Genomic DNA, 25810 nt, shown 5'->3' with positions numbered 1-25810 from the left:
AGGTACAACAAATGTCTGTATCACACATTATAGTACAGACGCAATCTTTGAGAGAATTGCTTGTGACGCGAAGGCAGAAATATAGAGCTACCCTGAAGTTGTGTTCCATATTCCGCGCATAAATTACGTAGCTCATTCCATAGCACATCATAAGAAGTGCAATACCAACAGCTTCTAAAAATTTCATATTGGACTTCTCCTTAAATAATGTGTTGTTGCTGAATAATACGACTTTCACAAAGTACGGATCAACCAAATAATCAGAGAAATACTGATGAGGTGTTATACGGATTTTATATTATTTGAGACATAATTTTATTGGAAATATCATGCGCAACATGGGAAGAAAATAAAATTGTAGCCTACATTCATCGGAGAACATATAAAACAGATTCATCACTGTTAAGAAGAGTTTTCATCATACAACTACTGAAAATGATGCAGTATGCATTGAACTTCGAACTTTGTATGAATGAATCGATAAACAAAATTAATTTTGACTAAATTCAAGCACAAGAGTATTGTGCTTCTATTCCTATGAATTGAACTGTTTGCATTTATCTTTCAGCTCAAATACAACTTCCTAGATTTTCTGATATCGTTTCCAAAGAGAAAAACAAAAAAATGAATCTTGTTATATTATTTGAAGATACAAAGATCTTGTCCATACACTACAAACAGAAAATCGGAATCCACACAACACATTCTAGATAATATATTTGGCTGCATCGACCAGCCACATTTTCTATGTAGGGGCAGTTGCGGCCTCGAAACATAAATAGCCGACTCTTTGACAACTAGTCGCTACAGTAACACACACGAATTTGTGAACGTATTTATATTGGCAACATCGAACAAATCTAGCGGCGGTTGAGGAGGCGGGGTTCGTTGGGACCCCAATCGTCACCAGGGATCTTTCGGTCACATTAATCTAACGGGTCGGCCATTTGTTAACGTATGACACAGCAAATTGATGAAAGACAATGCACGTCGATGTAGGCTTTGGATTCATGGCCTGGCAAATAAATGCCACTACACATTGCCGTTGCTGAAAGTAACGTTCGAATGTGGCCGATGCAAAGAGCACCACATGTCATATTTCACATGAGTATACTCTATAGGATAGTTTTGAATGGTGATATTAATCATTCAAGATGGCGCAAAGATTGATCAGAAATTCAAATAAATGCTCAATTCAAAGGCGGGAGAAAGAATGATGTGGAAGAAGAGAATTGATGGTACTGGAACAAATGAGTAGGTCCACATATTTGACTAATATATACTAATATAATTATATACAACGTATATATTGTTGACTAATGAGTATAAAAACGTATAATGGTGATTGATCATGCTTGTTCAGAGATGTGAAATATTAGATTTCATACATACAAATAGCTGTCTTTTCCTTCTTAAGCTTTCGAATATGAATATTTATAAATCATTTATAACCAAAACATTTTGTGAGTAAAGAATTTTTAAAGGGTACTTTTATTTGAATTTTTATTTATACAAATAGCTTCCTAATATCCACTATTCGAATCACCTTATTTGCTATTGATTTCATAATGTCCTTTTTCCATAATATTTTCCAACTTGTTTTTTTTCTATAGCCTCAAAATAAGTTGTATTTATAAGGTTATTACAGTTAAAAATTCATGAAATCGCAAAATTAATCGAATAGGATGGGTGAGTGAGAATCATATCTCAATGAGTTGTGATTAAAATTCTTCAATATTGAAATATTTTTCGTGCTATGAACTAATAATAAGTTCATAAGTCTGAATTCCTGAGATTTATTTGAATAGGATGGCCAAAGTGTGTGTTTATAGAAGTAAGATAATTGCAGAATACGACTATATTAAATATCACTCCTACATTAAAATTGTATTAAATTGGAATAAATAAACAATTCGGTTCAGAAAATTAGGAGATCGGAGAATGAAAATATTCTCTAGTTACCTTGAATAGAAGTTGTGTATGATACGATCACATCGAATGAAAAATCAAAAAATATAATCTCATTTTTTAAAATCAGATTAATATAGTAAATCAGTCTTTCGAATCGGTCTGTGAGCAAAAAACTGTTGGTACCTTACCAGCTCACGTTTCGAAACGAGGCACAGTAGAACGAGGACAGCAGAGACGAAAACAGATTGAATCGATTGTTTCCGGGAAGAGGCACAGATTGCAGCGGCCGGACAGGTTAAGCCAGTCCACTCAATTAACATAAAAAGGGTTGAATGCCCAGGCCGCCAATTGAACTGTATCGACTGCACGGCTTTTTCCAATCCAGTTTTTTTAAATCAGCTGCCGGGCTATGTTTCCGATAGTGGCCTATCCTGTTCAAAGACAATGTTCGGCTAGATTCGGTCACCCCAAACTAGAAATGTTGAAACCTGAAAGCAGTCGAAACACTTGGTCAGTTGCCCAATCAATAGACCATGTCCAGGCTTGAATCGAGTCATCTATTGTCGTAAATCAGGTTTTTTTAAGGGGTAAGAACTAGTTGTGTCCACTCTGAACTTGATTTTTTTCAAGTAGGGGATCGCTAGGCATATGAGGCCATCCTTGTCGATGAATTATTCATGCAACAAGGAAATCTGGTGCTTTATTATAATATTGAATGGGTTTGATCAACAGTTCTGTAATCCGAATCGGCCCTTGATTCTGCTGATTGTGGATTGTGATTGTACGAGTATAAAGCAATAGTGGAGTGGAGAAGAGATTGGTGGACGGAAGAAAGTGTGCATATATTATTGAAATAAATCAGTACTGGACAGAGAGAATGACAATCTCATTCTTCCCTGAAAGAATAACATAGCTGATGTATTAAGGAAGTTCCACAAATCGATGAACGATATCGAGGGCGATATTGGTCACTGATTGTAATAAGAAAAACATATGTTATCATGTTTTCTTCAAATTAATTTGAAAATTTCTGCTCTAGATGTTTGAACATGACTTGATTATTCATAGCGATTATCATTCTCAATAGTGTTAATCTCTAGTTATGCTAGTTTATAGTTTCAAAGATGAATGAAAAATGAATGAAATAGACAATCGGAGTTACTCCAATCAGAATCGAATTATCAATTTCGATTCCTCATTAGTCAAAGAGATTGATTGGTAAATCATCAAATTTAGCGAGAACAAAAAATGTGATGACGAACGTCTATGTGAGACTGAAGCCACCGGCAAGATGAAGAGAAGGAGAGAGATTGTTTGAAGAAGAAAAACATAGAATCAAGTCACCAACAAGATTCAGAGAATAAGTGAAATATTGCATAGAAGAAAGAGGGAGCGATAAATGCTTTTTGTTTGAGGAAATGAGCGATCGAATCACCAGTAAGATTAAAACAGAGAAAGTGAGTAGCTGTTTGAGCGCGAGAGAGAACGATTCAAGTCACCAAGTCAGATAAGTGAGAGTAACAGAGAGATAGAGTGATTGTTTAAACGAGAAAGAGAGCGTGTACAGAATAACGTTCTTGCAAGACAAACACCTTCGGTAGCGGAGCGCCTCGGGAAAGTGCTTCGATAATAACGATAAAGGCGAAACAAATGAGGTACAATTCGCCTTATCGGGGAGCCCGGGGGACCCGCGCAATACTCTCTAATTAGAAGAGGGCTGTGTGCTCCAAATCGCATGAGAGCGCGCGTGTTGAAGTTGGAGGCGAGGCGAGGCGACGAGATAGAGAAGAAAATCAGCTACAACTGCAGCGCCGGTGACAGGCCTGGTGCCTAATAAAAAGCATCCGTTCCCTTTGTCGAGGAGTCTCACGTAGCCTACAGTCAGCTCAGCAGCGTCGTAGTCGGTCTCTGCCTGGCATCTCGCGATATATCCTTAAACTTATCGTTTGGGTTGCTCATTGGGCGCCCTGAGGCGGCCAAACACCGCCGTCGATATCGGTTGGTGTGTTGCTCCAACTCTTCCCCCCTCCATTCACAACCAACTTCAACATCACAAGATATCTTTCCTCGTACACTTCTGACTAGTACTATCATCCGCACGCCAATTACCGTCAGATGAAAATTACTCCGATGTAAATATAAACTTAAATATTGAGTAACAAACCCCCATCGCAACTTGCAATGCGGGAGCTGAGATTCGAGTAGTAACGTCTTCGGCGAAAGTTTCTTCGGCAAATCTTGTATCGAAGTTCGCCTCCTGTCAATTCGATGCGATGCGATGCGATGGATACGAATTGAAGCGTCTGAAACTTTACTTCTCCTAAGACACAGCAAAACTCCTAATTAGTTGCCTACTCAGGCCCTGTTTGATATGCAGGCTCTTTCAACTTATTCACATATTCTCTGGTATCGTATTTCTCTTTGGAAGTTGGGCTCCGCATGCTCTCAATACTTTCCGTCAGGAAATCTTGCGCTGATAGGTGGGGTTTGCTCATCAAAGCTTACCAAGTCTCTACGATTTCTCAGAATCGTTTTCGATGCTAAATGAGTAAACACTGACTGAGGATTATTCTAATTCTATTTTAACATTGGAATAATTCTCAATTTATGTATTCTTTTTATAACAGAAGAAAGGTTCTCTTTCTGAGGGGAGCTTGGACATGATAGCAAGTGAACTCATAGCGGAGAAATTATTGAATGCATTTTATCTACCAAAATTGACAATTCAGTCTCGAGAAAAATAATGTTAGATTTAGACAATAACGAACAAAGTGATGTCAAACATTATTAATGTTGAAGATTGGTGAAAAATAACTATTCCAATAAGAGGAAAATATGAAAAATTGAGAAAAATAAATAAAATATCTACATCAGCACATATTGTGGAGAAACACAATGAATAGTGTGTTAGAAGAACACGTTAGTCTATGCATGTACAGCACGAATGAATGACTCATTTGGCATGATTAGAACAAGATGTTGATGAGATTAAAAAAATGAAATTCAATTTATCCTATTCAGATTCTGTCTCACGTAAATTCAAATTTGAGAAATTATGAGTCAAGATTATGTTTGATCTTCCAGTTTTTCCTGATTGTTTATGGAATTGGACTTTCCGGAAGGCTATGAATAAATCTCTTTTAACGCGATTAAAAACAAGGTCTATGGGAACAAAATCTTCTTTCTGGGAGAAGATAATTGTTGTGTGAGCTTCATTTTTCCGCTGTCAGATTCCCACCCTTCTACGTACTCACTTTACTTCAATCCAGACGACGACGATGATGAAGCTGGTAGCGTTCCTTCCAGGAACAAGTCAAGAGCTCTTTTCTCTGAATTCTGAATTGGGGTTGTAAGAGGATTAACGAGGTGCACGCCATAAGGAATTATAGAAAAACAGAACGTAAAATATGGAAGGTTTCTTGCTTGCGAAATATGGTATATGTACAGAGCGGAGTGTTTTGCGTTTGGTGGAGTTTTATTGAGGATGGGATGGGTAGTTTGGGGGTTGAGAAGTAGAAGCAGTGGGCTAAGCCAAGAGGCAATAAGGCTCGGCAATGTTATGGGCCCTGCTTGCTGGGAGCTTTTCTGAAGAGAGTGGATGGGGCAGAGATTTTAATTGCTTTTTCTCTTACGCCTGCTTACCGTCTCTTCTTCCTTTTCCTTGTGCCGGTGGGTGTGCGTGAGCAAGTAGTACGTATATTTTCTCGACTTTTCGCCTCCCCAAGTCTTCTTCGAATCCCGTCTTCCACTCCCTTCTGCATCCGACTTATCTCTTCCCTTCCTCTTACGAACGTCCCTCGACTTTTCCGTCTCTTTAGTTGCGCCCTTCCACCCTTTTCTTTGAGTCGACCCTTTCTTCTTCTTCTCTTCCCTCCGCCTCCTCACCACGTCCTACGCAAGGATTTTCCGAAACCCTTCTTCGTTCACCTCCCGACAATCCTACCGGTTTCATCCTTTCGAGCAACCCTTCTTTATATAAGTCGGCCATTTGTAATTTCTATGCTAAAATCTGTGAAAGCAAGGAAATCCCTGACAGACTGTGTTCTTTTACCCATTAGGGGGTGACTCCCTCTCTCCTTCTTGTTTTCTCCTCCTCCTCGCTTTCTTCGTTCTTCGAGAACCCTCGCCTTTGAAGGTAATTTCTACAACCCTTTTCTTCTTCTGCACGTCCCTACCATTTCCTCTGCTTACGTTCCCTCTATCCAAGTCTTGCCTCCAGAGAAATACGATGTACAATTCAACGTAGTTAAACTCAGCACAATAAAATTATACCAGCACCATAACATTTCTTATTTGAATATCTTACAGCACCAGCAGCCTTCCAACTTTACAATATATATCCCCATTCCTTCCTGACAGTCTGCATTGCTTCTCTTGAATTATTATCGACCTCAGTCTTCCTACTTTGTGATAATGCTTCTCCTTGCTTACTTGACTGCTGCATCTATTGAGTTGAATTTAGTATTCAATATTCTCATCAGCAGTCTTATTGCTTTATCAAATACACGTGATGCCAACTCTGTTTGAAAACGGATTGTTGAATTCCAATGAGATACTTTTGTGAATTGATCAATCAATAGATCAAACTCATCAAAAAATCGGATTATCAGGTAGCAAAATTATCATAGATTAGTATTGTATTGAGCTCTCTAAACATTAGGAGGGAATGTTTTTTGATACTCAGAAACATTGGAAAGTGTACATTGATTCTGAATATATTCACATCTCAAGTCTTATAAGGATTGCTAAGAGTTGTCGATCTTATAGATTCTCTTATACGAATGAGATTCATCATTTTTATATATTAATAAGATTATCAGCTCATTCTATAATTGAATAAGAATATTGATGAATAATTGTTGACAATTATTATGGATTGTGATATAAGTGAGTAGCCTACATACAGAAGACTATGTCTGTGTATTGTATGGATATTGCGTATATTTAGTTAGTTTTCAATCCAAAATTTGGATACAATTATGTTACTCGAAAACTAACTATTCAATGGTCAAATAGGAACGAGATCATTGATTTTTTGCAAATAATCACTAAAAATTCATTAATTTTCAAATAAAGACTGATACTTTTGCTGAGATAACTGATCTTGATCTTCTCGTCCTTATGTAGTCGTATGAAGTGAGTGATCTTGAAGGGGACAAAAACAATTCAAGTACCAAGCAAGAAGATGCCTTGAATCAACCCTTTGAACTGATGGTGCTGAATAAAGATTCACAGCCATTGAATGCAGAAAATCTTGAGGGTGGAAGAACAGTCATAAAGATGAATGAGTGTGTACCAGATACTATGCAGGAGAGTGTCGACATCAGAGATGAATACTAGCACAGAAGTCTTAGGCATTACCTTGCAAGGGATCTTTCCTAGGGAGGAATCATCATCACCTTACAAACGCCCATAAATAACGGCCTCAGTTTTACGCTCTGCAGAAGAGGTCCCTACAAAGCGCGTTCTCAGCAATATTTAATCTAATTACTAGAATTAAGCCTATTAAAGCAAAGTGCCTCTGTTTATATTCATCTTAGACGGCGGGCCAAGCTTCTCGAGGGAAGCGACCGCCGCCCGTCCGCCCCCGGGGGCGGCAAGGAGGCAGTAAAACTGCAGAATTTTCAGGGCACGTATAAAACAAACAGGTCGCAGGGGGGCTGCTGCTGCTACGTGCTCCGGCTCCAGGCAATTTATTTTCATTTTACGATTATAACGGAGGTCGCTTGCATTTAAAACGGCTCACCTCCGGTCCCCCCCCCAACCACCTCACCAAAGCACCACGAACTTTTCCTTGATAACTCCTCGGCTCCGCCTACTTTCATATATTATTGCTCTTGCTGTTCCCCAGCTCTTCTCTTTCTTCGTCTTCTTCTTCTTCTTCTTCTTCTCTTCTTCTTCTTCTTCTTCTTCTCTTCTTCTTCTTCTCCTTCTTCTTCTTCTCCTTCTCCACCAGCACCACGGACGAGAACGCGAGAAAATATCAAAACTCGACTCAACCCCCCTCCCACAACCATCTACCCTCAACGACTTCTCATAAGCTTCCTTTGAATTTGCCAGTCAAGAAAATCTAATGCTAATTTAACGGCGTATAAGCACAAAGCATGAGTCGCTTCTTGCAGCCGCTGCTACAGTTACATTCATTCACAATTCGTGCTTAATAACTTCAATGCGTTCCATTCTACCAATGCTGACAGATTGTAGTGAATCTTACTCTAGTGCCGAGTTGGGCCGTTAAATTCAGTTGGTAGCAAAAGCGAGGACCACTTTCCCGGGACGCCCCCCCCCCACCTCATCAACAACATCAACATCCCTTATATCTGCATCCTTCAGCTGTTATCTCACGCAACGAATCGAGCCGCTTTTTATGTGTCTCCAACCAACACCCATCTATGTTTACTGACTGCATGACATTCATGTCGGTCACGTGCCTGCTAATATCTGTTCATGGTTGATTGTCTTGAAATTTCTCATATTCTCATTTCAAAAGTGTCAATATTTGAAGAAAAACCTTGAATCCATCCCAAGTGCAGCAATCCAAAAATATAATAAAAGGGAATGTAGCGTAATTGAAAACTTGCAAATATTCTCGTTAACTATTGAAACGATTCTACTATAATATTCCTTCGATAATTCCATACATCCCTTGTGTTACAAGAAATCACCTCAAATTTTCCCAATCACCTGTTCAGGGTCGAACCTAACATCTCTACTCCATACGATAAAAGAATGAATAAGTAGATTACATTATTTCCATTCCATTGAGAATTTACTACTCATCCAGAAAATTAGTTCATATTTCGAATGCAGAGATAGGAAACCTTTCTCTAAGCCATGGTGGTTTAAAAATGATATTGCAAGTAAGATTTCCAAATATTTCTGTAGTTTCTAGAAGGAGAGTTGGGACGAAATTGATGTATTTTAGTGATAATTCATATTTTTTCTTGCAGGATATCTTGCGAAAAAGCATGAGAATATTCTACAGAGAAAAATGTAATCAGTGTCTAGTCTCTTTGGTAATAGAAGTGGACTCTTTCTATCAAACATTACAATACAATTCGACTCCAATGATGATAATTCTGCCCAACATGAAGACAAAACTTCAATGTTTCACTGAAACAATTGATGAGTAATTTACACTTTAAAGCTCTACCTTACTTCATCTTCTTACTGAAGTGAAGAAACTGTTGACTACTGAGCTCTTTACCTTCGAAAAATGAGAGCTCCATATCGGGAAACGTAACGAATAGGAATGCATTATAAGTGCTGGTGAAGAAGGTTTGTGGTTTGGAGGTTTGGCGCGGATCCCGTTCAGCACAGCAATCATGCACAATACTCACTATTAGCACAGCCGGCAATAATAGGTTACTGCTCCCATTCCAGATGTGGCAAATGGCGCCTCATGTAGCACTGCTCAGCCGTTTCTTTGCCAATTAGTCGCTACAACTTTTTAAGCAGCCGAAACCTCCAGCCCTTCCTTCCAACTAACGGTTAGAGCTCAACATGGCAGCAGGAATTAACGGCGAATTTTCTTATTAGTCCCACGCTTTTAACTTTCCCTCACACTCTCTCTTTCTCGCACCATATCCTTGGCAATCGTCCTCCTCTTCCCTTGATTTTCACTTGCCGTGTTCTAATTACCACCCTTTCGACCCCTGTCTTCCGTGAACTGTAATTAGAATCGTGATTTTAATTACAACGAAAACGGCGAAGGAAAACACTACTGCCTAGCTGTTACCAACTTTCCGTTTGGAAACTTCAGCAAAATGTGGAAGTCTTACTTGAAAGTGAGATGATTTTATGTTATGGTGATCGAAGAAAAAAGTCCTACTATCATATATTGCTAGAAAAAAATTATTTATCAGGAGCAGCAAGCAAATGCAATCTCCAGATAATCATTTTGACAAATTGATAATCATTTTTCAAATTCATATTCATATTGCAAATCGTAATTCGAGAAAGAATATGAACTTGATTTTGAAATGAGTTGAGAATCGTCCATCGTTCAATGAACTGAATAATGATGCAATATTCCCCTATCAACACTGATACGTTAGAATTTAAAATTCTATTGGCATATCTCCTATTAAAATGATGTTATCCGTAAATTGTAGAAGAATCAACAATTTTCAGCAGTCGATGGATTTAAATACAGGGGAATTTGTACTCTGAAGAGGATCTTTGAAGAGAAAAGTGATGAATGAGCATGGGGAGTCGTTGATAGCGCAATCATTGAAAAGATCTTGTTGAATGCTCGTTACATATGGCGAGGGAGACTCTCGTGTATAATTTTTCAGTTCGTGTTTCTGGACAAGATACAAGTCTGAAATTTATCTCTTCTGACCCTTTTTAGAGTGAGGAATAATCCCAGGGGTGATGTAGGTATGCAGGGGATGAAGATGCACTCCAATTAGTTTTTAATTTCCACCGTGTGGTCGCTTTTTATTCCACTTAACGCACCACCCAGGTTAACCTCTACCTCTCGGCTCTCTTTTATCATTTTAATGTTGTTAGACTGGCTGAGCCTTTGATAAATGGCATTCTGCAAGCTCACCAGAGACCCTCTAATTGAAATTGCGTGTACACCGGATGAAAAACACGATATATCGTTTCACGTAGACAATGACACTGCTGGTAAGTTTCCCTTTAACAAGGTTTCATACAGCTCTTTCAATTTCTCTTTAAAAGCATGACTGTAAAAATGGATGACGCGGTAAGTGATATATTGTTGTAAGTGGTTCTCTACTCTCAATTTGAATTGAATTATGTAACATCAAGAAAGAGCTCTCATTATTTTATCAGAGGACCACACTCCAATGATGAACAGAGAAAAAAAGAGACCAGCACACACTCATAATATTAGTCATTATCCACTTAATTCCATGAGACATGAAGAATCATATACCATAATGAGCAAAATATTTTATCTGCAGTGTTTTTCCAATCACAAATAATTCATTTCCTTTCCTGATATGGAATATTCAAATACGATCAGTTAACATGGCTCACATTTCTTGACATTTTTACCGAAATTGGAAGCGTTTATGAGGCTCATTTGTACTTTTCTTTGTACAAAGTTTCAAAGAATCAATTAAGTTATTCAAGGGTGTAAGTAAAGGAATGTGGAGAGATTTTCATCAAAAACTTCTTTTTACTATCAAATACTATTGATATTTTTTATTGACTCATAACTCTTCTGAGTTGTTCAATTGTGTGAATTGATGATCATCAATGATTCATTTCGAATATGCATGCTGATTTATTTTTCAGTTCAAACTGTTTTTTGAACAAGAGTATTCAAGTAAAAAATATTACTTTTTCTCGCCTCAGCCACAGGCTTGAAACATAGAAGTTTAAACGTTCAATAAACCTACCATATTTTTCAAGTTTGATAATCAGATCTGACAAAATATAATTTCTCATCCTGCAGGATCAACTCACTCAACCACCGCAAGATTGATTGACATTATTTATCAACAAAATCCAAATCCAAATTCGCGCCTCATCGCAGTGAAACATTACATCCATATCGATCAAAGCATGGGTCGCTTCTGCAAAATGTAAATGTCTCTCATAAGAGGGTCTGTGAAGTGCCAATTTAAAATGTCAGGTAGAAAGGATATTCAACTGTCAATTGTTCTGTGATGGACATCACGGGCTGGCAGTAATGCACTTGAGAGTGAAAAAGGGCTGCACAGGAGCATTAACTCATTAATTTATGTTGTGCCATTTGCAATCGACTAAAATGACAATTTACATTTCAACTATAGTGGGGCTTACTAAAATCTGCATTGGTTCTATAGGAAGTATTGATGTCATTCATACAGAATGCTGACGGTTCGGATTGAATCTCACTATAGTCACTGTCCGATTCTTAGTAATATAGTTTTGTGCGCTGGGCCCAGGGATGGACAAGGGAACACATTTGACACGTACGCACATGCACACTCGCACATAATGTGCGCGCTATCGCTTTCACAGCTGAATGCATATGTGACGTCATGTAGCGGCTATACGTCAATGTACACTGGTCCACTAATTTTTCAGTTGTATTTCGCTTTCGAAAATAATGTCGATGTTAATGATATCGAGTGACGGAACAATTTCTCTACTGACTGGATAGCAGAGTACTGTCGTGATATGATGTGATTTTAAGTCATATTTTGTTTCATTACCACATCACATTCTGTTTCACTAGAAAGTCTATAGTTATCGTTTTCAATCGATAGCTGAGTAATCTATTGATGATAGAGCTTCAGAAGCGTAAAGGAGAGATTATAAGAGTTCCTGGGTTGAGAATTTCAGTGAAAAATTTGATTATCAGAGAGTACAAAAATCGATTGATTGATCAAATTTTGATCAATTGACTGCTATAGTCAATCTTTTTTTAAATCCCATTTTCATTATTTTTCAAATATGCGACATCAAGTTTCAATTAGTAAACTAACTACTCCATTGTTTTCTCGAGTTATTACCAAACTGGTGGATGATTAATAAAAATGGAGCAACTTTCAATTGAACTAACCTGTCACATTCTCTTCCTGAAAATGGAAACTCCATCATTGCCAATATCCATATTTAAATGAACTTCATTCATTTACTCATTTATAAAATCATTCAGCAAAACACAACTTCCAGAAAAGTACCACAGGCTTAAAACCAATACGGTTCCAATTCTAATTCATACGACAGTTCAAATATAGGTAGGCTACCTAACACTTTCTTATGATGAACAAAGCTAAATTCGCAAATTAATTCCTGCCCTAGATTGATCGAAGACTAATAAGAGAATGGAATCACCTGAGGAAAGGACTAAGCATGCACCTTGCTTTAAAAGAAACGTTATTTTTTCGTAATCACGTCATGTGTTTTTTGATCAATAATGATCAATCGTTGAAATCATTCATTTACTCAAAGTAGCTGGTAATCGATGGAAAACGTGTCTCTCTGAGTTCCTCTTTCCAAGGCGCGATAATTCCTATTCGGATCTGGTATATAGTCTTATAATTAAACCAGGTGAATTGTATGGAAAGCCAAGAGAAAAGACGGACGTGAGTCGTAAACAACGCGCCATTTCTCTATTACCGCTAGTAATAGTTTAAGTAGTGGAAGCACCTAGGCCTCAATAGTTACGAGGATTGGGTGTTGCCGTGGGTTGGAGATGTCTTCTCATGAAGTATGCAAGAGGTGTGCCACGGAAGGATAAAAGGGGGATAAGGGTTGGTTGGGAGGAGGAGGAGAGTTGCCCAAATCGCAGGGTTGCTGTGAGCGGTGAACAAGGCAAGACAAGGCTAGGCGAGGCTTCCACCTCCTTATTTCTTATTCCGTGCGTCTTTCCTCCGTTTTGAATCGACTTCATTAAGGCACGATCCGGCGACAACAGCCAGAGAAAAGTGCGCGTCGCTTTGTGCTCGGCAAATGCAATTTTCAAAAGGTTTCCCCCTCCACCGCCCAGCACACACCTCGGTCCTCCTTTGCAGCGCGGCTCCTTTATCTGTAGTCGTCGTGGAAGAGAGTGCCCCTCTTCTTCCCTTCCCACTAGACTCCAGAGTAGATTATTGTTCCGCCAAAAGCAGGCCAGACAAAACAAAAGACGGCGATAAAGGAAAATGGAAATTTCGCTCGAGCAAGGCTGTGCTGACGTGAGCAATGAGTAGCGGTGGGGGGTGAGTGAGAGGGGTGACACGCGTCACAAGGAAAACAAGAAAAGCGCTGAGGAAATTGGAGGGACGACGCTTCTCAGACGATCCTCCGTACGGAGGAAATGAGTTTTCTTTCGGTTTTCATCTCTAGGAAAATACGGAGTGCGAGAGAGAAAAGCTGAAGCCTCGACTCCGGTGTTATCATTCCGTCTGAAGTTTAATGTGTTTCCAACTCCTCAGGGATCCGACGGCAACCTTGTTATGGGAGAAGTACTTCTCCTCCTGCTCCTCATCACAACTCATCCACTACTCCACACTGGAAATAAACTTTCCTCTCTGCGCAGTCGAATATAAAACGCCTGCTGACAGACTGAGCCAGCCTCACTCAACAACTCCACTAAGAATTAACATATGGCTGAGCTGCCGTGCCGTTTTAAAACAATATAAACTTTAGCTCTCGCATCTCCGAGACGAATCGGGGCTACGTTTATTCCGCCAACTTGTTTAATTTGTCGGCAAGTTTTGAGTGCACACGGCTTCAAGTTTAAAAACTGACTACTATGGAGTGATAGAACATCCGAGCGTCGGATTGGATTAGAGCTACATCAAACAAGTTTCATCGCCGTTGTACTTAGTTTTGCCCAACTTACTTTACTCTCATCCTGATTATACTCAGGATTACAAAATGATAATAGTTATTATCAGAGCACATATATATTCATGCATAACTATCTTTGCAAGTTTACTTGGATGCATCAACAAGATCACTTCTCAGCTTCAATTCAATTACTAAATGTTCCTGTAAATAAGAGTTTGAAATTCGATTTCAATAATATTTGAATGTGGAATCTTGAATGAAGCTCCACGAATCGCATTTGAAATGAATGCCATTTTATGCCGCGATTTGAAAACGGAATGAAACCCATGATTAAATCACTCCAGCCTGACAGAATATGATCAGAGAACCCATCGTAAAATGGCATCATTATCTAATAATTTCAATAAGCCTACCGTTTCCTGAACAACTGATCTCTCAAGAAATCTCGTAGTATTGAATCAGCATTCTTGAGTTATAAATCTCCAAAAAAGATTTTCGAAGTCATGAAACACATTTCCTCATTTATATACCTCATTCCGACTACCAATTCCCGATTAATTGATTTATTAATTGTATCTGAATCGTTTCATGGGACTAGGCGTTGTCAAAAATCATAAACAATAAAATTACAGTAGAAATAGAAAATAAAAATCAAAGTAACCTTTTTGAAATTGTTTATTTACTTCATGTTCCAGCCATGAAACATGTCGACATGTCATTTTTTATTTCATTCCATTACTTGATAATGGCATTATGGCCGAAACATGTCGTAAATGATCAATTTTAAAAAAGGTCCTTGGATTTCAATTTCGTATTTATTTTCAATTTCTATTTCTAAGAGTATCCCAAACTAAAAAATATAATAATATCACAGTTTATTCCAAACATGTCAAGAGTGACTAAGAATTTCAGGTATAGAAGGATTTTTTTTCCTACGATGGGCTTCAATTCATTAAGAGAAGGATGTTAGAGTTTCAAGTCGAACGTTGTAGAAGCATTAGTAGAGAAGAGTCTAGATTTGAGAGACGTCACAGTTATAATATGTTCTACTCTTCCTGATCTCTGTTGCTCTCGCACGCGCAAGAGAACCATCCCGCTCCTCACTTTGTTTCATTACAACTTCGTCGAAATTCTACTAAAAAGTTCACGTTCCGCCCTCCCCGCACCCTCACTCACAACCCATAGCTCCACCGGGCTACCCGAAATTTCATGCTGAAATGTTTAATTTATACCCTCCTCAACCTGACCTGTTTTTCAGGCTCAAACTCTCCTCTATGTGCTCTTAATCCTTCCCCAGCTTCTAAAGCACAACTCAAGAGAATAATAAATGTCAGCAGGCTTAAATGATTAACAAACGTCATCGGGAATAATATCAGGGTTGAAGTTTAACTTTCCTTGGTCGAGTGTTTCATTTGTATGTTTCGTCTCAACTTTGCAGTTCTAAAAGTTTTACTCGAATCGATTCGTTCAGTCAACGGAAAACTCGTGCATTGAAACTCGTGTGTGTGTGTGTGTGTGTGTGTGTGTGTGTTAGTTGTGACCAGCCAAAGTTTCAACATTCAACGAATTCAACATTTCGTCGACCGCGGCCACTGAAGAGCGCTCTATGAATACAAAATGCATTGTTGTTAATATGGAGATTCAGTAAGCAGAGTTAGAAATCCGATAATGGTTGATAATCGATGCAATAATGGTTTAATTCAATTTGAAATTTAAAAATCTTCTATTGCATAGAACATGTTCGAGAATACCTACCATACAATACCTTCACAAGAGGAATTGTTCATAGGCTTAAGGAATTCATATGCTCATTCATTATCCTCATTATAAATTATTTTTGGACTATTATAAATTATGAGTATTATTTCATCAACATAGATTATTATTATTATTATCATCATCATCATCATGCATTATAAGGAAATCCAATATTGTGACTGAAACAACTGTATACTGTGAACCATGAGTGCCTGGTTGAAAATGGTTGATCTGACAGGAATCTAAAATCAATCGTTAAATTCCGATTAAGTTTGTTTCTCTGAGTTATCGAATGATTTTATCTATTATTTGTATTATCAATTTTCGTTATTGATCCAAGATTTTCACACATCCATTAATGAACATATTATAAAATTCAATTTGAGTCTATGTTTAAACATGTCTCAGATTATTATGATGTCATTATGATGTCAATCGCTAGCTCATACTTGGTGAGGATAGTATAGCTGTTATTGACATTATTTTATCCCAGCTAGCTCTGAATGGAAACATGAGAATTGGATAATAGGTTAAGAGCAAATCTGAAAAATTATTGAAAATTATTTGGTGAAATTGAAAGAAATGCTATTGATTATGGACTTTATGATATTTTAATCTAAACGTTCCACAATGGGATTTTTGAAAGGAAATTCTCAAAATATCTAGGAATGTTATAATGATAAATTTCCAGTGAAGAAGATCGGAAATGGGAAATGTGGACAATTCTTGGTTCCTGAGTAATCGAGTTCAAAGGTTTTATAATAAGAAGCCGACGTTCGCAACAAAATTCTCTTGTGAGAGCAAAGTTTCTATTCTGTTCTGCTATCAAATATCAAAGAGCTTGAATTAATACTGGCTGGAACAAAGTTTGAATAATATCTTGCCTATACTTTCGGCGAAGTTTCCTGCGTTTCCCTCTCTGCTGAAAAGCAATAATACGGAGAAGCAAAAACGAAGTGCTGGCATAGGATATTATAATATTCTACCTGAACAATAGCCTTGATGGCTGCTCTATTCATGAGTGCAAGTTTAACTTGTAGAAGAACAGGCAAAGTCATCGTTGAAAACTTTGTGTGTAAGTTGCTGAAATTGGCGCCGAGTGAGTGAGACAGACGCTCCAAAAGAGAGAGTGTGAGTGAGTGAGTGAGAGAAAGCTTGACAACATTTTTTAGATGTTTGATGGTGACGACAGCGACGACGAATGTGAGGAAACTGGTATGAGGTGGAAAGAGAATTAAGGAAACGTGGAGCAAAGAAAACGTGCACGAGAGAGAAATGGAAGTAACAAAGATGAGGAAAGTGAATTTGGGAGTTTTGTAGTGTGGGGGGAGGGAACTCGACAAAGAACATCGTCTTAGAAGAGGAGGTTGCGGAGAAATAGGGCAGAACAAACGAAGGAGTTTCTTCAGACTGCTACCGACGCAGTGACGGAAAGAAGAAAGGAAAGGAGACTGGTAACGGAAACGTGCAAGAAAGAGATAGAGAATCGGAACGGTATTGACATTAAAGTTGGAAGATTCAATAAACACATCCAGCGTATTGTTCGTGAGGCACTATTGTTCTGAGTTTCTCGGAGAAAACACCCTCTCTCTTCAACTATTTTACTTGATATTCAATTTAATTAAGAACCCGAAGTGAATTTCTAATTATGAATAAATACGCCCGTCCAAGAGAAAGCCTTGAAGGTAATAGAGAAGTCTTGCCGGTATATTATTCGATTCCTTACATTCCAAGTCACCTCCACGTGCTGCTAGGAATTCGCTCGAATGTTTTTGTGTAGTTGGTAAGCAGCAGCGGTCTTAATTTTGTGCTGCGATGAATTCCTCACGGAATGAATTCGGAGTCGAGTATTCGAGGTACAGCAGTTGTTTGTGTAGTTCACTGGCAAAGGTAGTGGTGATGGAATTGCTCATTGCTTCAATGAATAAGGAACATTCTCAGTTCCTATTGAGTAAATGAATTTCATCGGAAATAAAGTTCTATTCAAATTCAAGGTTTCATATTAAACTGTGGTTGTTGAAAATATTTTCAAAATCTATTATCATTCTCCCATCTTGTCTATTTTGCTATTGTTATATCAGATTCCGTGGCCTGACCAGCACCATTTTCAGCGAGGATAAACATGATTTTGCTCAACAAAGCTAATAGTTCAAGCTCTTGCAGTTGCCAGTCTAAGCAAGCTACCAGGGTGATTTGGTTGCATATAGTACATTGCTATCAAGTAACATATATTTTTAAATCATTCGTTTCAAATTTTGAAGTGTAGAGCATTATTGGATTACAGTATTAAGAAATATGTATTGGAAATTCTGTATTCGAGCATATTTTTCATGTTTCTGAATGAAGTAAATATCCGAATTTCATATCTCAAATTGTGGTGATGAACAAATTTGTTGTCATTTCTATGACCTATGGTTACTAAATGCCTTTAACATCTTAATTTATTCTAATCTATCAACAATATGCCTTCATTTTGATGAATGAGAACGACTCACAGCAAAGTTTTCTATTTAAATTGGAGAGTATACAAAATTTGATCTTACATAAAACAACTGAATTCTCAGACTAGACTGTGGATATCTTCCTATACTGACTTACTGGTATATCAATGTTCTATCTATTAGTTGGAAAGAAGACTGATAATAAGATCATGTGTGGGGAATGAAACTAGTAAATCGAGACTATTGAGACTGAGACTTCAGAACGATTTGATGGTAAATGAACTCTAGCAAATTGCATATATCTATGGATCCATAAGATGAATCATATACAGTCTGCATTCATCCATCGGAACAACTTTTCTCCGATTACTGATGTGAATTTGTATGATGTAATTTCTAGACAGTTGAACCTCAAGGGTAACTTGATACTTTTCCTCAAAACCTGATGAAACTCTATATGTACAAGACTTCATTGGTATTGATGTGGAAGGGATCGAAGAAGGCGAAGAAGAGTGGCGATAATGAAGAAGAGTAAGAAATAAATGAAGAAGACGAAGAAATAGATGAAGAAGTGAAGCGAAAATCTTTCGTTGGTGGAGTGTTGTTGGGAAGACGCATGCGCCAAGCAATCCGGGGGAGGATCAGCAGCAGGAGCAGAGAGGAGGCTGCGTCTTTTCTCTTTATATTTTGCAGGCTCTTCTCAGGATTCTTCCGCCCTCTGCACAGCGTTCTTTCACTGCTCTCTCCTTGCTCCTCTCCCTTAGCAACCCTCTCGAAAGCAGCTCTGTTGCACTGCTCCTCGCGGCCTCCACAAAACTCCTTTGAAAGGAACACAAGAGCGCCCGGAGGGTGGAAAGATAACATGAAGTAGACTTTATAAAAGCAGCCATATTGGTTTTTAACCCCCACCAACGGCGGAGGAGTTAAGAATAATGATTTTCTGGAAGGCGCGCTGGCACTTCTCTCCTCCCTCCTCGCAAGAAAAGAACTCCCCTTCCTTTCTCTTCTCAGGCGCAGCTCCTCCGTCTTTTCCCCTTCTCACCCCGCTACAGCACCGCTCCCACCCGTCACCCACCACTGCGTTCCTATGAATATTGATGTCCGAACTTCTAGGCCAAGTTTCCCTCAGGGTCTGATGAAGAGAAAATGGAATTGGAATTTTACCCACCGTAGTCGACTCGTCTCCTCTCACCTTAGCTTTAACCCCGAGCTTCAAGCGTCTATATATCATTCCATCTGCGGTCTGTAAGTTTAATTAAATCTTCCACGTAGGAGCACACTCCCTGAATCCCCCTGTCAGCCCCACTTCGCCCGTCAACGAAAGAAAACCATCCGACAGCCGACGCGCATTCATCTCGACTTGCACATTTCAAACACGTCTTTTGCTCAGCCAGGTCCATAGCGAATCAAAGTAGAGTACAGTAAGGTTCACTTTGAACAGTCAGCATTCTCAATGAATAGCATTAGAGCTCCACATTAAATTGATGCTGACAGTATAAAGTGAATCTTACTCAAGACAGGTGCGCACCCAGATGCCACACAGGCAGCCAGGAATTTGATCACTAACTTCACAGTCTCTCATTCCATTGGTCGTAGTCTACCATGATTTGGGGAAAAACGAGCGATTTTGGGAAAAAACTAAGAAACGGAAGGAAGTGCAGACAAAACTCAACCAGATAATTCAATAACGCTGGACAATTCTGGGAACCCGGATTGCACTTTCTGTCAGGAATTCAATCACCAACTCAATAGATACTTGATATAGTATAATGATTGGAGGAACGAAGAATCAAGTAATAAAAAACCGGAGAATGTTAGGAAAAATCTCATGAAATATTTCATAGTTCTTAATATTATAATTGCCAGAAATTGTATTATTTCCATAGCCTCTTTCATGGAGATTGGAGAGGAACTACATCAAGAGAAGGTGAAGTTGAGAACTACATTGGTTGCTGTTTATTATATTAGTAATAGATCGATTCAAGAACAACATTGTGAAGAAGAAGTGAATGACCTAATCTTCAAGGTTTTGTAAGTAATATACTTTATTAAGAATATACTTAGTAAGAATACTTTTCAATGATTGAGGCCAATTGAAAAGGTCCAGATACATTACTGAATGAATCATCAAATAATCCAAGAGCATAAGAAAAAAAGAGGAAGAGACTAGAAGAGCTGCTAAGAACTCTTATCCAGAAATCCAATAATAGACAAGCCAAGCCAATATCGAACACGAAATCAAGAAACAAAAGAGAAACTATGATATATTTAATAGGTGTCATTTTCGAATCTACACTGCCTGAGACAACTTACAGGATGATTTCACTTGTGATATTTGGCACAATAATGAATGACATTTGATAATATATCACACAAGGATTAGAATTCGAATAATGTAGTCTATAACGGTTCTACTCACATAAATGGCATGACGAGTGGTGAGCTCGAGCTCCTTTGGGTCACTCACGATAAATAAGAGCTAAAAGGGTTGAAAATGGTCAAACGCGGAGACGGGGTGGTCGCGACCTGTTCCGTGTCCGGTTCTGGTGACCGGTTGCCCCAAACTCGAGTAAACTAGTTCCCACACTTGATACTGTAATATACCAGTTATGACTCAACCGCTTTTCGATTCAGGCCCATTCTTGAACTACGATTTCGAAAACGTATCAAGGGTTTGGTGATCGTATTTTGAATCAGAGTGCTCGGTATTCAATGACTTCGAAAATAGATTCGAACCACACTCCTTTCGAATTTATAAAGGCATATTTTAAAAGAATTTTTATTCAAATGCCTGTCCTCGAATTTCAAATTTGATAATTATTAATAAATATGATATGATTATAAGCATTCAAGTATTTCGATAGTGCTTGAAAGAAGGGTGCTATAGTGAGGTCCACGTTATAATGGCAGTGGAGGAAGGTAGGAGAACAACGTTGCCGATCCTCTGTCTTGTCAATGCCTTTTATATTCGGCAGCTGATACAGGTTTATTGAGGTTATATTAACTGTTTATTCCAGTTTAGAATAGTCAATTATATTTTACCAAGGAATAATTAATATTTTCAATGATTTCATAATGAATTTTCATAATTAAGATGGAATATTTTATAATTAATTAATAACTCTACATTATTGAATGACGATCTGGCAACAGAGCATAGCGAGAAAAAGATAGCACTATCCGCTTCGTTGAATGATAGACAAGGATAGCAATACCATTGCTAATTAAACACTGCCGTTGTAACGTGGATCTCACTATAGTAATCATTTGTCATTGAATGATATAGACATAGACTATACATTTCAAAGAATTTCCTCAAATATTAATCATATTCCATCCATGAGAATATGCAATGTTTCCAATAGTTCAGTCGTTCAATGTCAAATGGTTCAATATGATTTTCTCATAAATTTCCTGCAATCTATGTTTGTTTATGAATTCAATGATTGCGTGCTGAACATATCCATTCGCATAGAAACTATATTGATCTTACAATAATAGACCAATGAATAATCATGGAGGGGATTACAAAATTGTGAGACAGGTATCGTAAGATTGTATTATTATAGACTACCGTTACAGATTCAGATTATTGAAATTGTTATAACAAATCGATCTTTATATTCAATCTAATCATAACATGCATTACCAGTTTACCATCAAGATCAAATCAAGGCTGGAGAGTTCGTAATCAACTAATTTCTAAATAGAAATAGGAGGATACTTTTTAATATGAATAATTCTACTGGTTCTTTAGTAGTTCTAATAGTAACAATAGAAAAATAATACCTTCTAAATAGAAATTCTTGACTTATTCTTTGCAGTTACATAATGTATTCTTCAAATCATAATATGAATTCTTTTTTAATTTAGAATTATCAAAGAGAGTTAAGATTTGTTGCTATAGAATGAAATGTTTTTGAGAAGTTGGTTACAATAATTCAGTTCGAATCAAGTTTAATTTACAATTCAAATTCACATTAATAAGAGAAAATCTGTGATCAAAGTTTACAGATTAATCAAAGGAAGAATAATAATTGATGTGTTTTAGTGTTAATATCGGAACATTTCCAACTCATAACGATCCCTCTGCAATGTATAGTTCAATCTCACATTGAACGTTAGGAAATTCTTGATGAAACCTAAGAAATATAGTAAAGAAAGTATGTTGACTCACCTTTGCACGTCGATGTGACCTGGTGCAGTGCTAGAGGGCCACTGCTGAGAAGTGCAACCACCAGCCAAGAGGAAACATGGACCAGACCCCGAGACAATAGAGGGCTGCAAGGACTTGCCCCCGGTAAACTGGACACTGGTCAGTCGACTCCCCAGCGACATTCACATATAGCTGTCAGCGTTGGTAGAAAGGGGGCATTGGTGATATTCTTAAGCAGCTCTGACAGTGGAACTGGCCACTGGTCACTGGTCTCCCCTAGCCAATGTCTGCAGGCGATTTGCTCCCTTGCAACTATTTCTTTTCTATCGCATCTTCACACTGAGACACATCACAAAGCGCCTTTTTTATTTCTCAGGTGACCGTTGATCGAGCTCCGACGTTTTCTCACTGCCCCACTGCTCACCCTCCACCCTAAAAAACCACTTCGATTAAAAAATAGGATTCTCGTTTCGAGTAAGAAGATCCCTCTTGATTGAGGGTGAAATTGCAGTTCACCTATACCTCAGTTGAATATGAATATCAACCAGCTATGCACAGCTTAGTAATAATATACATATTTCGGTATATTACCTGTAGATGACTGACAATAGGCATGAATTATAATAATATGGAAAGTATTACTATGAGTAGCTTCGAACAGAAATAGTGTTTTGTACAAAGGGCTGGCTAACGTGAGAAATGGATTTTTCATTATAATTGGATGCAAGATGTACACTTCAATGTCGATGTGACATTGCAACTGCTTGATGCTACTTTCAGATTATATTATATTCATGGATTATCAAATCATTTGAATTATCCTATGATGGATGATTTGATTAAAATTGACTATTTATTGTGCTCAGTTCATATTAATTCAAACAACTTGAAAATTCATGTTTATTTTTATAATAAATTCGTTCTATTTCATTGGATTTTCCGTACCATTTAGAATATCTTATCCAATACTTTGTGATGTATAATCAGCAATTAATCATATATGACTCATGTGCAAGTTAATGATTATTATGTTCAATCTATTCTCAATTATTGTTTGTCAGTCTATCCTATACTATTAAACGAGCAATTTCTGTTTAGATGTTTAGATGTTTTTATGTTTTTATATATCTGTATGAAACGGCTATAACGATTCTCACGAAATTTGGAACATGGGTTTATGATATGAGAATTCGATTGCACTAGGTCTCAACCCTGGGATAACTCGCTGAAGGACATTAAAGGATAAATACGTCCTTGGAAAAACAGCTGGAAATTTTTTCGTCTGTCGATACCGTAATGGAAGTTTGTGACCGAGTGCATGTGTGGGATCATTCAGCTGATCTCGCAAGAAGAAAAATTCAGCAAGAAAATTTTATTTTTGTTCATTTCTCTTTTTTTTAGAAAACATGTTTACTTCAGAAAGTCCAAAATAGTAACTAGATGCTGTTAGTGTAGAATATTACATACTATATTAACAAATATTGTAGCAAACATAGTATATCATTCTAAATCGAATTCATAGTGTATCTATTTGTAATTGATGATGTGTTCGTTTTTTTTTCAAGTGTGAATAGATTGTTATTTTGATGAGTGATAGTAGCTTAACCTAGATTTTGATTAGGACTGTAGTATAAATTTGAAAAGGGACAGCTCTGGGCATAAGCCTATTTTGCCTCCTCATATAACTGTGAAAATAATTGTACGACTGAGAAAATGAATATAAACTATAAATTCAGTCTTTCATTACAAATTTTCTATGCTTTAACACTCCAGAGCAAAGCTTGGTCCCCCGATATTCTATTACTTATGTGTCACTGCATGAACAATCTAGCTTTTTGCCTCTTGTATCAGGACGTATGTATAGATTACGAACGCTGATGTATTATAATGGAGCTTTCTTCCATGCTTTTTTGAGCCAATCCTATTATATTAAGCGAGCAATTTCTTTATATATATATTTATATTTATCTGATTATTTTTTATATCTGGTTATTTTTATATCGGGTTATCTGGTTTCTTTTATGTCCAACGGATCTCGAAAACGGCTCTAACGATTTTCACGAGATTTGGAACGTAGTAGGTTTATGATACAAAAATTCGATTGCACTAGGTCTCATCCCTGGGAAAACTCGCTGAAGGCTATGAAAAGGATAACTTAATAATTATTGAAAAAACAGATGATAATTTCGTCGTCTGTCGATAACAGAAGATGTGAGTGCCTGCGTGGAAGAGAAACAGATGATAATTTCTTCGTCTGTCGATAACAGAAGATGTGAGTGCCTGTGTGGAAGAGATATAATAATTATGTTCAGCTGTTCAACTATTTTGCAATCAATCAGCTTATTCACGAGAAATATTAATCTAGAAATTTTAATCGATTTGATCAAAATAATCTGATTTCTTGACATGACATGGTATATCATTCAAATAATTTACAAAGTTAATCATTATTTTACAGTTTCAAGTGATTAGTGATTGTTATTTTGTTATTAAATTTGGTTTGTGAACAATCTTAATTGGAAATTTTCTGTTTACAAATGTTTAGACTGAAAATTGGACCTGAATTCAAGTGTATGGAACATAACCTACTCTTTGGAATATTTATAGAATATAAACCAAAATTTGCTCGAGAAAAATAAAGATAAATATTGTATATGACCGTAACACCCAACTATCACCTGGTTGAAGTATGTGGATATGTGTATATAATTTCTCTCCTGAATTAAGAGTGCACTACTAAAGGCTTAAAGATGTTGAACCTGCAAGATGTTCTACTGATTCTATGTAATATACAGTAGACAAGATATCAAGGATTTTGAGAGAAATAATCTAATTATATTTTCACGTTTTCAATTCCTTATTCAATGATCCATTTATCAAATTCATCAGCATTCAGTAGGTGAATTACGAAAGAGCCAGGGAAAGCATGTTAATAATTTTCAATAAGAGAGCAACAGGTATTCGATGTGCAGGCACTTACAAAATTGATCATTCTGAAAGATTCAGCCGTCCAAAAGTATTGAATTTCTAAAAAAAATGAAGATTAATATTGTATAAATCGTATGGAATGTCGACTTGGGACTTGAAAGCTATGTATTTTTTGAGAAAAAGACTTACAAAGTTGCTCAATTCAACATTGAAAATATAGGAAGAATAGACTTTTAGAGCACCAATGATATCACTCCGACCAGCTGGTTTGGATTTGTTACTGCGCATCTTTTCGTGGCCACTACCTTGATTCTAGGTACATTGCTCTAATCCGATAGAAGTTATATAGAAACACAAATTCATATAATATGCATTT

The 25810-nt window shown here is 37.4% G+C and overlaps 1 long non-coding RNA gene across 1 annotated transcript in view; it reads right to left on the bottom strand.

The window, feature by feature from the left end:
* The window catches only part of LOC111057371, a 54851-nt gene extending 32290 nt beyond the window's left edge, over positions 1-22561 (bottom strand). Inside the window, exon 1 of the long non-coding RNA XR_005572154.1 lies at positions 22528-22561. This is a non-coding gene — a long non-coding RNA (uncharacterized LOC111057371). The remainder of the gene's footprint in view (positions 1-22527) is intronic.
* Positions 22562-25810: the final 3249 nt, after the last annotated feature.

The sequence above is a fragment of the Nilaparvata lugens genome, chromosome 1 (genome assembly GCF_014356525.2).
Source record: "Nilaparvata lugens isolate BPH chromosome 1, ASM1435652v1, whole genome shotgun sequence".
Classification (NCBI taxonomy): domain Eukaryota; kingdom Metazoa; phylum Arthropoda; class Insecta; order Hemiptera; family Delphacidae; genus Nilaparvata; species Nilaparvata lugens.
Note: the sequence above shows the minus strand (reverse complement) of the source record. Positions and strands in the feature narration are given on the sequence as shown.